The 14,079-nt window shown below is 28.8% G+C and overlaps 1 long non-coding RNA gene across 5 annotated transcripts; it reads right to left on the reverse strand.

Annotated features, from left to right (window-relative positions):
• Positions 1-6,925: 6,925 nt before the first annotated feature.
• Positions 6,926-10,535, reverse strand: LOC139866829 (uncharacterized). Of its 5 annotated transcripts, XR_011765641.1 has the most exons (6): positions 10,298-10,535; positions 10,036-10,138; positions 9,348-9,452; positions 8,768-8,810; positions 7,491-8,671; positions 6,926-7,159 (listed from the first exon to the last, which is right to left on the reverse strand). It is a non-coding gene; the product is annotated as an uncharacterized lncRNA (long non-coding RNA). The 5 variants fall into 5 exon arrangements; XR_011765640.1 differs by having other exon boundaries at positions 7,491-8,810; XR_011765639.1 differs by having other exon boundaries at positions 8,768-9,452.
• Between the last annotated feature and the right edge of the window lie 3,544 nt (positions 10,536-14,079).

The following is a 14,079-nucleotide window of genomic DNA, read 5'->3' on the forward strand; positions in this document are numbered from 1 at the left end:
CAACGGGAGATGTTATAAACATATAACGGACTTTATATTAGTATAATGGAAAAGTAAATGGAAAAAGGCGGGATGTTACATATCTATATATAGTAGGTGAACATATCTATATATAGTACTATTAAAACTAACTTGATGAACACTTAGCTATTATTAATTTGTATGTTTTTTTTTTTTTGAACAGCAAGGAACTTTTATTAACATTACCAAGAGAAACATGTTCATAGCATTGAGACTATGAACCTATTACAGACTACATACACGAAAATGAGACAGAAAAATACACGAGCTTAATTAACATACATGAGAGACTAACTACTAAGCATAACACAGAAATGTTGCTAAGAAAGCAACTACAAAAAGCTAACTATGGAAAGGAAAGATAAGAAGACGGGTTTGAGATCCACGTGAGCCAATCGAACTTTTTTCCCCGAGCTCTATTAGAAATCCACTCGAAGGATAAAGCTTGTATCTCATTGATCACAACCGGAGCAATTTTATTTTTACCTTGAAACACTTTGTTATTGCGATTTTTCCAAATGAGATACGCACTAATCCATAACACAGCTTGCCATATCTTTTTTCCAAAACCCGACATTACATTACGTCCATTACCATTAAAAACTCCGAAGAGGCTGAATTTAGTGAAATTGCCCGCGCCCCACCAATTGAAGACCCGCTCCCATACATCCAACGCATGCTTACAAAAAATAAGAGAGTGCTCTATGGATTCTAAATCATCATTGCATAGAGGACAACGAACACTATGAAGATCTATCCCCCTTTTGTCTAATTCAAGCATAACGGGGAGCCTTTTTTTAGCGCTCACCATGCAAAAATTTTGACTTTTTTAGGGGTGAGGTTGTTATGAATGGTACCTTGCTGCGAGTTGCTGTCGACCAGAAGGTTAGAATCTATTTCAGACGCCAAAGTTCGAACACTGAATACATCATTCGGAGCAAAACAACAGCTCCACTTCTTCGAATTTGATTCAACGATCATTTACTATCCTACTTACACCCACAGATATACGAATCCGTTCACCACAGAATAATCATTTTCATTCAATTTCATATTTGGATTTTGACTTATCAGAATCCAACAAGTGACATAATGAAGAAAACACTGGACAAAATAAAATTTGTTAGAAACAAACAAATTAACTATGAGAAATTTTGTTAAGAATCCACGCTAACAAAATACTAGCTAACTGTTCCTAGCTAACTGTTAATTCCTTATTACATTTATTTATCACAATTTTAATTCTCGCAATTTTATTTATCGTTATTTAATTTTTATTATTTATTTTACGCACTTTAAATATCGGGACATGTATACAAGGTTTTGACATATCATATCGACACATCTATATATATTATTTGGAATAACCATAGACACTCTATATGCAGTAATGCTTGAGTTAGCTATACAGGGTTGAGGTTGATTCTAAAATAATATATATACTTTGAGTTGTGATCGAGTCTAAGACATGTATATAATGGGTCACGACACGTAATAATTAATTCGAATATTATATATTAAACTATATATGAATTATTGAATTACTAACTGTGGACTGTTAACCGTGAACTACCAACATTGGACAATTAAAATAAATTAAAATATTGATTATAACATATGAAACTAAATAATTTTTCAAGTTTGCCACTTGATTTCATCTTAAACCTCATTTGTATCTTGACGATTATAATCTGCGTTCAAATCTTTCATGATTCTTGAAAACACCTCAATCGAGAGGATGAACCAACCGCATTTCATCTACGGAGGAAAAGATTTATGCATATAGTTATGCACCTGAAAAACTTTTGGAACCTGAGTAAACGTTTAACACGTATCTGTGTTAGCTTCTTTGACGTTGTTATTACCAAAAATAACTTTGCAATTCCTTTTCAAATTAGCCAATTTTGTCACAGCTCCAGCAAATCAACATCGATCTTTCATTCGAATAAGTCTTATTATAACTTTAATATATACGTTTTCCCCTTCATCATCGTTACCGAAGAACCGTTTATATCCCACCACCTTAGCAGTAAAATTACCAGCAACTTCATTACTCATTGGCTTGAGTCTCTCCGAAAAACCATTATATTTGTTCATTAAAACCCTATCATATATTCATCCGCATCTTATAACGAGAATTACCATACCAATTATCAGAAATCAGCAATCAGTATTTTGAATCTCGCAGCGTTTCTACATCAACAGTTATATATATATAACATTTATCTCTTAGAATTATGATCTTCCATTCTGAAATTCTGAAAAAAACACCCAGTTTACAAATCAATACTTCAAATTCTGAAAAAGCTGAATACAACAGCAAAAACTGTACACGACCTTAACAGTCGAAGGTATAAAGATAAAGAATAAGTGTGTTGGCAAAGCTCAGAAAAGTTGAACTGGAAAACGGATTAAGCAAACCATGAAGGAAGCTGTGGACAAATCACAAAGACTAAACCTGCCCTCAAAGAATCCAAATGATTCAGTACCTGCTGAAGTCATTAACGAATACCTTGCTCCTGACTCTAAACTTTTACGCACAAATCTTCATCACCATCCATCAATACTAGAAATTCTAAGATACCATCGTATCTTTCATTATAAATATCCTCGATATTTCTGAAGATATTTTCATAACTATTCTTATCTGAAATCATTCATCTCTTCGCGATATCAGTGTTACATCAGAAAGGAAACTGTTTTAGTTTCTAAATTCTGAAAGATTCGAATTTGAATTATGAATGATTTTGAAGTAGTGTTGGAAATTGATGCATGATTTAGTATAATATAATGACACTTGATCAACGTGATTATATTGCAGTAAGTCATGCTGAGTTTCTAATGGAACGTGATGATTCACAGATCATAACATCATCATGTGCCATGTTACACGACTCTTACATTCTACCTCACCTCCAAACATCATCATGTGACAAATCAAATCGTGCTATTACGTTCTTTCTTGTTTAGAACATTAAGTTCATTTGAAACTCCATACTTACGAATTCTGTATCATTATTTGCCAAAAGAAAACAAAAGCATGGAGCTCCGAAATATAAAGGAGAATATAAAGCCTGATAACAACACATAAATTACAAACCGTGTATATCAATGTTTATCGCAACACAAAGACACGGGAGAATTTAAAACACTATAACCTCAAGGGCGGAGTAGAAGAAAACAAATTCCTCCGGCAGAAGTTGAAAAAGGAGAATGATTGTTGCGATAGTAAGGATAAGGACATGGATCAGAACTGGATTAGACATTTTCACAATCTTTTGAATTTGGGAATTGAGTATAGGAGTGGTAAAAGTAATGGAACGGAAGGAGTTAATTTATAGTGAAATGTCCGACAGAGAAATCGAGACAGATCATCGCATTTAAACAAAGGAGATTCTAATCTCCTTAATTGCCGAAGAACCAAATCTTATTACGAAGATTTCCTCTAAATCCCTTTAATTCCGGAAATCAACCGTGACTACGTCAATAGTTAAGACGAATCTTTATTTCCTCATTTCACTACTTCGTGATAGCTTCACTGGTACGCTTCGAATAACCAAATTATTTTATCCATATTACTCAATAATGATAAAACTCTATTTATCAACTCATATTCATCACGAAAACATTTTTATTGTTAGCTTTGACGAGCTTACTCAAATTTTGGGACGGAATTTCTTTAACGGGTAGGTACTGTGACGACCCGGAAATTTTCGAACAAATTTAAACCTAATCTGATTATGATTTCGACACGATAAGCAAAGTCTGTAAAGCTGAGTCTCAAAATTTTTGGAATATATTACATGAGTGCATTTAACCTTTGACTATTCCCGACGATTCACGAACAATTGTTTGTAAATAAATATGTGAACAATATATATATATATATATATATATATATATATATATATATATATATATATATATATATATATATATATATATATATATATATGTGTGTGTGTGTGTGTGTGTGTATATATATATATATATATATGATTTTTGTACATAACTAAAATACTATGTTTATTGAAATAAATATTTGAATATGTTATATGAATGTTACATAATTATTAATATGTAATGTTAATATATTATATGTAATTACAAGTTAAGATTATAATTGCTATTTTAATATTATTATCATTATTTTATCATTATATTTTTATCATTAATATTATTATATAAAGTATATATATATATATATATATATATATATATATATATATATATATATATATATATATATATATATATATATATATATATATATATATGAAATTCGATAAGTATAAGTTGATACGAAGTTAGTATTATTAATATCATTAATAAAAATAATAAATTTATAACTAATAATATAAATGGTACCAATAATAATATTAATATTGTTATTATTATTATTATTATCTGTATTAAAATCAGTGTTAAAAATATTATTATTATTAGTAGATAATATATTGATATGAAAGCTACTATATATATATATATATATATATATATATATATATATATATATATATATATATATATTGATATAGTATTATTATTAGTATTATTGCTATCATTAAAAATATTAGTACTAGTATAATTAGTTTTATTGTTATTAACAATATTATTATTATATATTTTATAGTAGTATTATCAATATCATTAGTAATAATATTATTATTACTATTATATTACTATAAATTTATATTACTATTATTTATAATATTAAGAGTATTATTATTTTAGTTATATTTATTAATAAGATAAATTAAAATGTATAAATATAAATATGAATTAAAGAGATATACAAATATGGATATAAATACAGATATATGAATATTGTTATATACAGATTTTAATTAAAGATATATATATATATATATATATATATATATATATATATATATATATATATATATATATATATATATATATATATATATATATATATATATATATATATATATATTATATAGTTACAAATACAGATATATATTTATAAAAGTATATAAATACGAATAAATACATATATATTTTTAAAATCACGTATTCAGCTTCCCGTCGTTATCAATCTATGATGTAATTTGTTACTATATATATAAATTGGTACGAATCGATCCCAATAAGTCCTGGTAACAAACAAAATCTGTTATTGTCGATTGGAGTTTTTCTAATTGTCTTCTGATTCAATTTATTGGGTCGTACCAATTAAGCTAACAAACATACGATAAATGTGTTACATTAGCTGTAATGATGTCGGTTAACATCTATATGATACTCCATTAGTGCAATTTGAATTAAAACAACAAAAATCAAATTTAATGTTGAAAAAACCTGCACGACTCTCTGTTCTTCAATATTTTTGTCAAAACGTCGAATTCAAATTTTATATTAAAATCTAATAAAGCTGTTTTGTTAGAAATACTTCATTCAAACTATATGGAAAGTTTCAATTGCCAATTTTTCGTATTGAATGCAAATTTTGAAGTCAAAGTTGTGTTTCCAAAAGTCAAAGATTTTGTTCAAGAAGAAATTAGAACTAGTTTTGATGTTTTGAACTAAGTTGATGATACAGAAAGATTACATGAACGTTTTTGCACCTATTTCATTTTATAAATTTTGTCTAAAACTCTCTAGAATTCAAAAGTTGATTTGGTGTTCTTCGTGTTCTTCATCTCCTGCTACAACTCAATATTTTTTTTTTGATTATTTTGTTTAAATTAATTTAATTAAATACTAAGAGTCATTTTCTATTTCAATGGTGAATCTTAAATTATACACTTAACTGATGATTGTTGGATGGATCCCTGAGTCGATTTTAACTGTGAAAGGGAAGAAGAAGTAGGAAACAAATGGATACGGGTTAAATAAATGAGATCGTACAAATAATCAGAAAAAGGGCAGTAGCTCAACTGGTCTAGGCGTGTTCAGAGTATACGAGAGGTCACGGGTTCGAGTCCCGGCTTGGGCAATTTGTTATCTTTTTGAGCCTTTAAGGTAGTAATCATTTTTATTTTTATTATTATTATTATTATTATTATTATTATTATTATTATTATTATTATTATTATTATTATTATTATTATTATTATTATTGTTATTGTTATAAGTGTTATTATTATTATTATTATTATTATTATTATTATTATTATTATTATTATTATTATTATTATTATTATTATTATTATTATGATTAAGATTAAGATTATTGTTATTATTAATATATTATCATTAATATGATTACTAGTATTATTATGTATAAATTTATTAGTATTATTATTATTATTATTATTATTATTATTATTATTATTATTATTATTATTATTATTATTATTATTATTATTATTATTGTATTATTATGATTTCAAAGATCCTAAACATGTTAATAATATAAATATATAATCAAAGATGATGTGATAAAGATTATAGAGAATATATATAATTATACGAATACAGGTAAAAATTATGATTATAGTTGCAAATTAATGTTATAAGAAGCTATAATCATTAGTATGGAAATCTAACACGATTATTAGGATTAGGGATATGAAGGCTATAATAATATTATTAAGATTATCAAATATAGAAATTTTTGAGATAAATATTATTATGAAAATGATTAAAAGGAATTATTAGAATTATTACAATTATTGTTATCATAGTTATTATAATACAACTCAGTATCATTATTATTATTATTAATATCACTAATTTTATTAATATCACTATTATCACTTTAATCATTATTATTACCAATATTAGTATTATCATTAAATTCACAAACAAATGATTTTCATATAAAAATATACTAGTCAAAGACCCGCGAATTCGCGGGTTTATTTAAAAAATGATTAATAAATTATCACAATAAAAAAAACTGTTTGTAGATTCAAATGGTGTACATGAAATAACATGAAAGGATGCTCACATAAAAACAAAAGGTTGTTGAGTTTACGTATACGTAACGATAATATAAATAAAAATTCTGAAGAGAAAAAAAAATTATTTATATAAGTATAGAATCTCATTGGTGATTAAAGGAACTTAATCGCTTTTGGTAGTTGTGAAGTGTAAGCAATGCCAAAGATCTTTGTCTTATCTTTAGTAAATCGAGCATCTTCTTCAAGATATCAATGTATAATTTATCTGCCTGTAAAAGTATACACATACAACCAGATGACATACATGAGACACTCAGCCAGCCAACTCTAGGGGATTGCTTAATTCTAATTGCATCGATCAAACAAAATGCATAGAATGAATATGCATCATAGCATATGTTATAAACGACATTTATGTTGGAGAATAACTAACTGGAGCCGAATAGAATATATGAGACTTATATACTGAAACCATCCACAAGATCAAACTGGAAGATAATATGAAGAATGCATCTAGAAAATCAATATAAGAACCAGAAGTAAAATTTGACATGAAAACAACAAATTCAGCAAATATATTTTAAATTAAATATTGATTACCTTCTCCCTTTCTCTTTCCATTATCTTTTCTTCCTCTTCTTTCTTTTTGCGAGCTCGTTCCCTAGTATAAAATATATATATAACAAAAATAAATTAGTAAAATCAGTGTTGTACCCGTATCACATTAAATTGAAAATCACATATGAATCCATTTGCTCTAAAGATAATGCAATATAACTCTTTTGGCAAGATCCAGAAGTGTGAATAAGGGTACATAAACACTATTCCGTTCTGAATTAAGTATTGTATGACATTCTGATATGGTACACCATAAAATATTTTAAAATAAGTTCAGAAATATAACTAAACCTTACATGCCAAAAAATAGGAAGTAAAGTTATATCGGACATCTAAAACCATTGCTACAAATACAATTCATTCATAGCCATAAGAAAAGTCAACTGAATTTGTATATACTCAGAAAAAGAAAGGGTATATAAACCCTAAGAGTAAACTAAGAGTCAGGGCCGGTCCCGAGAATTTGAGTGCCCTGGACGAAACGAAAAAAAGGGCCCTTAGATCCTAATGAATAATATAAGCTAATTAAAAAAAGGACAAATATATCAATCGTTAAAGATATTTTAAATATTATTAATGTTACTTTATTCAATAAATGAAACACACCAACTATACACATACAACATAATTTATACTCCTTGATATTGATCTTCAATGCTCTATCACAGCCTCTCTTTATCTGTTGTCCACTTGATAAGTGATAAGTTAATGTGTTTTATCCCACATTGGTGAGGAATCAAACAAGAATACACTATAAATTAATAACTTGGGCCATGATAAATAAAGAACAAAAACTAAATTTATTCATTTGGGCTTAACTTATCTACACTTTTAAAAGTCTTGGGCAGTTGGGCTTGGTAATTTTTGTGACCAATAAATAATATTGAGCCCCTAAAATTATTGAGCCCGGGGCGAATGTACACCTTGTACCCCCTCCGGGCCGGCCCTGTATTTATTAGGCGATGGAAAAGAAACCGGATGATAGTGTTTTCCTACCCTTTCAATCCGTTCAAATATGGGCGGAGAGTGTTGTTAACAATTATTATTGTACTATCCTTTCTAATTAAAACTCGAGAATCACTATTATTTTTTAATCCGTCTATTTCCTTTCCTTTCCATTAAAAAAATCTCGAGAATGCACCGTTACCATTCTGATTCTTAACCTGCAAATATCAACTTAAGAAAACGAATTTAATAGAACTTACATTCAATAAAAATTATGAATTCTTTCTTGAATCCTTACAATCAATAGAACTTACCAATTCTTTCTTGAATCCTTAAAACAATTCTAAAACTCTTCATCTGCACAAACGGTTTCGACATCGAGTAAAAGAAATCGACTTTTATGAGAGTAATGAATGGTGTTAGGACTTCTATTAGCAAAAATACCCAAAACAATGTATACCTAAGAACAAAGGCAATAAATTCAGACATAATAATATACATAAAATTTTGACTAATTAAGGTCAGTAAAATAAGAAGGGTTTAACATAATGACAAACATGTCGATTTTAACCCGTTAACTTATGAATGGGTCAACTGTGCTGATTACATAAACAACTTAAATAGATGGGTCAAACGGGTTTGAAAGCATCCCAAAATAGGAAGACATCTAGAATGTTGGGTATAAGTAAATTTCTATAGGATAATTATAAAATGAGTCCTGCCTCATTCCCTCCTAAAATACTGAAAAACCTCACTATTCCCGATGGATATGGAACTGATCTTTAATAATAAACGGGCAGAATTACTGCCCAAAAAGAAGCTACAGTCACAGTTAAGAATGTAGCTCTAGGAGTGAATCACTTAGTTAGAACGTATTATGAGTGAATGACGTACCTTAGAACATGTAGTATGATGACCTGTGACTATACAATCATAATCACCTAAACACTTTAATCGATCTCCATTAACACAATATGATCCAGAAGTGTCAAATAATTCCTATAATTAATAATTAACCAAACCAAGCATTCATAAATGAGCTATTAAAACCTTTTAAAGAAGGAAAAACATATGAGGTAGACTGTTACAAATATAAATTATTCAAGAGAGTTTTAGACAAGGTTGTGAAAGACAATTCAATGTAATAAGTCTAATCTTATTAGTAGTCCATCAAATGAACCAAAACAGTGTGTTAGCATATCCATGAAAGGAAAAAAAATCGCCTAACAAAACTACCACTACCACTTACTTTGGCTTGAATCCGAATGTGTACAAGTTTGATATAACCAAAATTAAATCACAACTATACAACCAGATTTGATTATAGTTATGCGAAACTGGTATATCTATAATTTACCTGTTACCATATGATTTAAATAAAGCACCATTTATCATATAATAATAACTCATACATTAAAACAAAGTTGCTGCCAAGGGAAATAAATAAAAAATTAGAAAAATATCAGGAATTTTATATAATACATACAATCGACGGAGTTATTAAGAAGGTTTTCCTATCGTTGTTGCATGTAAGATTTGCGGAGAAATGATTTAGCAAACAATCTTTAGGGGCAATTCTTACCTGATTAAATCAAATGTTCGATCAATCAATGATAAACCGTCGTAGAGTTGCTAATTTTTTTTCCGGTTGAATGATTCCCTTATCCGTTTGAATACCTCATCACCTAGTAATAAAATATCGATGGTTGATGAAAAAAAACAACTTCAGAAGAATGAAAAATCTTAATAAATGAAATCGTTATAAATCACAATTAAATACCCAAAATTTAGAAACATATGAATGAGTGTTTATGACTGGCAAGCTAAAAACGATGTAATCATACCTTTTATTAACATCTTCCTCAGATTCAATTGTCCCAAAAGGATAGATCGAATAGATCGATGTTGATGTCTGTTTCCTGATTGAATCGCCAACACTAAATTTTTGCACTAACGCAACCAACGAAATCAGATCAACAATCAAAACCCTTATTTTTGCCAATATCGCGAACGATGAAAAGGATAAAGATTATCCTTCATGAATGTGGTGCAGAAGAAGAATGGAAATTCGAAATCTGTGAGAAAATCCGCTAGAATGAGGAACTTCAAAAAAAGTCGCGAAAGTAAGATATTTAAGGGGTTTGACTCAATTGTAACGTAATTGAGGGATATTGATTGTTCAATTTCAAATTTAAAAACCATATACCCATAATTATTTCCTGTATTGTTTGAAGTTTTTTAGAAAAACTTGTTTCCCAAAATAATTGGCTAATTAAATAGGGGTATTGTGGTAATGTGTAATTAAAATGAAATTTGTATTAGGTAATATTTATTTCATATTATGATCTAACGGTTGCAATTAATTTATTTGATTAAATGAATGGTCAAGATTTCTTTATTGAAAACAATATTACTTATTTTGGCTTTTCTTTTTAATAAGAAAGAGGGATTTAATATATATATATATATATATATATATATATATATATATATATATATATATATATATATATATATATATATCTTAACTACATTTATATTTTTATGCATAAAAATGGATATATTTAGTTAAATAATGAAAAATATAAGTTATTAAAATAAAAGCCATATCAATAATAATAATATGTATATTTGTTCGATTGCAAATATATGTTTTAATATATATATAAATGATATAGGTTCTTGAATCCGAGGCCAACCTTGCATTGTTCAGTTCCGTCGTATGAATATTTTTACTACAAAATATTGTATTGTGAGTTTCATTACTCTCTTTTTAAATGTTTTTGCAATATATATTTTTGAGACTGAGAATACATGCGCTTTTATAAATGTTTTACGAAATAGACACAAGTAATCAAAACTACATTATATGGTTGAATGGATCGAAGCCGAATATTCCCCTTTTAGCCTGGTAATCTAAGAATTAGTAAACCAGTTTACTAATTGACGCGAATCCTAAAGATAGATCTATTGGGCCTAACAAACTCCATCCGTTGTTGCGGATGCTTTAGTACTTCGAAATTTATCATGTCCGAAGGGAGTTCCGGAATGATGGGGATATTCTATATGCATCTTGTAAATGTGGATTATCAGGTGTTCAATCCATATGAATGATTTTTGTCTCTATGTATGGGACTTATATTTATGAGAAATGGAAATGAAAATCTTGTGGTCTATTAAAAATTGATGGAAATGAATATTTATGATAAACTAATGAACTCACCAACCTTTTGGTTGACACTTGAAAACATGTTTATTCCCAGGTATTAAAGGAATCTTTCGCTGTTTCATGACATATTTCAAAAGACGTTGTATTCGAGTCGTTGCGTTCAACAAGATTATTATTAAGTCAATTATAGTTGGATATAATATGAAATGGTATGCATGCCGTCAACTGTTGATGTAATGAAAGTTTGTCTTTTTAAAAACGAATGCAATGTTTGTAAAATGTATCATTTAGAGGTCAAATACCTCGCGCTGTAACCAAATGTAATGTATTCGTCCAGATGGATTAGGACGGGTCATTAAAGTTGGTATCAGAGCGGTGGTCTTAGCGAACCAGGTCTTGCATTAGTGTGTCTAACTGATAGTTGTTAAGATGCATTAGTGAGTCTGGACTTCGACCGTGTCTGCATGTCAAAAGTTTTGCTTATCATTTCGTGTTGAAAATTACCTGCTTATCATTCTTAGTCTAGACACATCTTACTGCATTGACTGTATGAATAGTGTATAGACAAAATTCATATCTCAGCGTATCTGCTAATTCTTATCTTAGCGTATCTGTTACTGTAAACTTTTCCTGACATATTCCGTAAATTCCTCCATAATCTATGGAATCTTTTGTTCTATATATATAGATATTCTATAGAATACCATCCGATAGCCAGAAATCATTTCTTATCGAAAAATTCTTTACTCAATCGTACGAAATGGAACTCGCCACTAGTTCAAGTCCCTCAGATTCCGACATGGAGTCCCACTCAAGCTTCGAAAGCAGTATGACCGGAATGGACCAACCAATCATCCATCCCCAATTCATCTGATGAGTTCATAGTCGGCTTAATCAACGGAAACGAGAAGAAGGCAATTCCTTTCCACCAACCAAATTCCCCTCTTAGCGAAGAACCTGAAACACTTACCGGCGAATCAGCCCGAAACACCATTTTCACCCTTATTTTCAGGATATCTCGTCACTATTATATTCTATCTAAAATTCTAAAACTTATTCATCCGCTCATTCCGATCGAAAATCATCCCGGAATAATAGAAGAAGTCAACGAACTTCGCGTTCGAGTAATCAATTTGGAGAATATGGTGCAAAAATTACCAGCTTCAGCAATATCAACGGCACCAACAGTACCATCAATAACAGCACCACTACCATCAACAATCCATGCCTCAACATCTCATTCTGTACCTCGAGTATAATCACCGTTCTATGTATCGTTCTACATCAATTATCTTCGTTCTTCATGGGGATTATGTAATCTCTAAAGTCTTAGAGATTATTTATTCTAGCTCAAACTGAAAAGCAAATGAGATTAATATCATATTAACTCATTAAATCCATGATTACATCTGAAGAAAATATATATGTATATAAGTTTTCATAAAGATTGTAATTAAAAATTATTTTGTACAAACTGTTAATGGTGAAAATATTTTAACGGGTAGGTAATACCCGAGGAATATTTAGATTTCATATTAATAAGTTACAATGTATATTCTTCGAATTTGATTCAACGATCATTTACTATCCTACTTACACCCACAGATATACTAATCCGTTCACCACAGAATAATCATTTTCATTCAATTTCATATTTGGATTTTGACTTATCAGAATCCAACAAGTGGCATAATGAAGAAAACACTGGACAAAATAAAATTTGTTAGAAACAAACAAATTAACTATGAGAAATTTTGTTAAGAATCCACGCTAACAAAATCCTAGCTAACTGTTCCTAGCTAACTGTTAATTCCTTATTACATTTATTTATCGTAATTTTAATTCTTGCAATTTTATTTATCGTTATTTAATTTCTGTTATTTATTTTATGCACTTTAAATATCGGGACACGTATACAAGGTTTTGACATATCATATCGATGCATCGATATATATTATTTGGAATAACCATAGACACTCTATATGCAGTAATGCTTGAGTTAGCTATACATGGTTGAGGTTGATTCTAAAATAATATATATACTTTGAGTTGTGATCGAGTCTGAGACATGTATATAATGGGTCACGACACGTATTAATTAATTCGAATATTATATATTAAACTATATATGAATTATTGAGTTACTAACTATGGACTGTTAACCGTGTACTACCAACATTGGACAATTAAAATGAATTAAAATATTGATTATAACATATGAAACTAAACAATTTTTCAAGTTTGCCACTTGATTTCATCTTAAACCTCATTTGTATCTTGACGATTACAATCTGCGTTCAAATCTTTCATGATTCTTGAAAACACCTCAATCGAGAGGATGAACCAACCGCACTTCATCTATGGAAGAAAAGATTTATGCATATAGTTATGCACCTAAAAAACTTTCGGAACCTGAGTAAATGTTTAACACGTATCTGTGTTAGCTTCTTTGGCGTT

The sequence above is a fragment of the Rutidosis leptorrhynchoides genome, chromosome 9 (assembly GCF_046630445.1).
Source record: "Rutidosis leptorrhynchoides isolate AG116_Rl617_1_P2 chromosome 9, CSIRO_AGI_Rlap_v1, whole genome shotgun sequence".
NCBI classification, from domain to species: domain Eukaryota; kingdom Viridiplantae; phylum Streptophyta; class Magnoliopsida; order Asterales; family Asteraceae; genus Rutidosis; species Rutidosis leptorrhynchoides.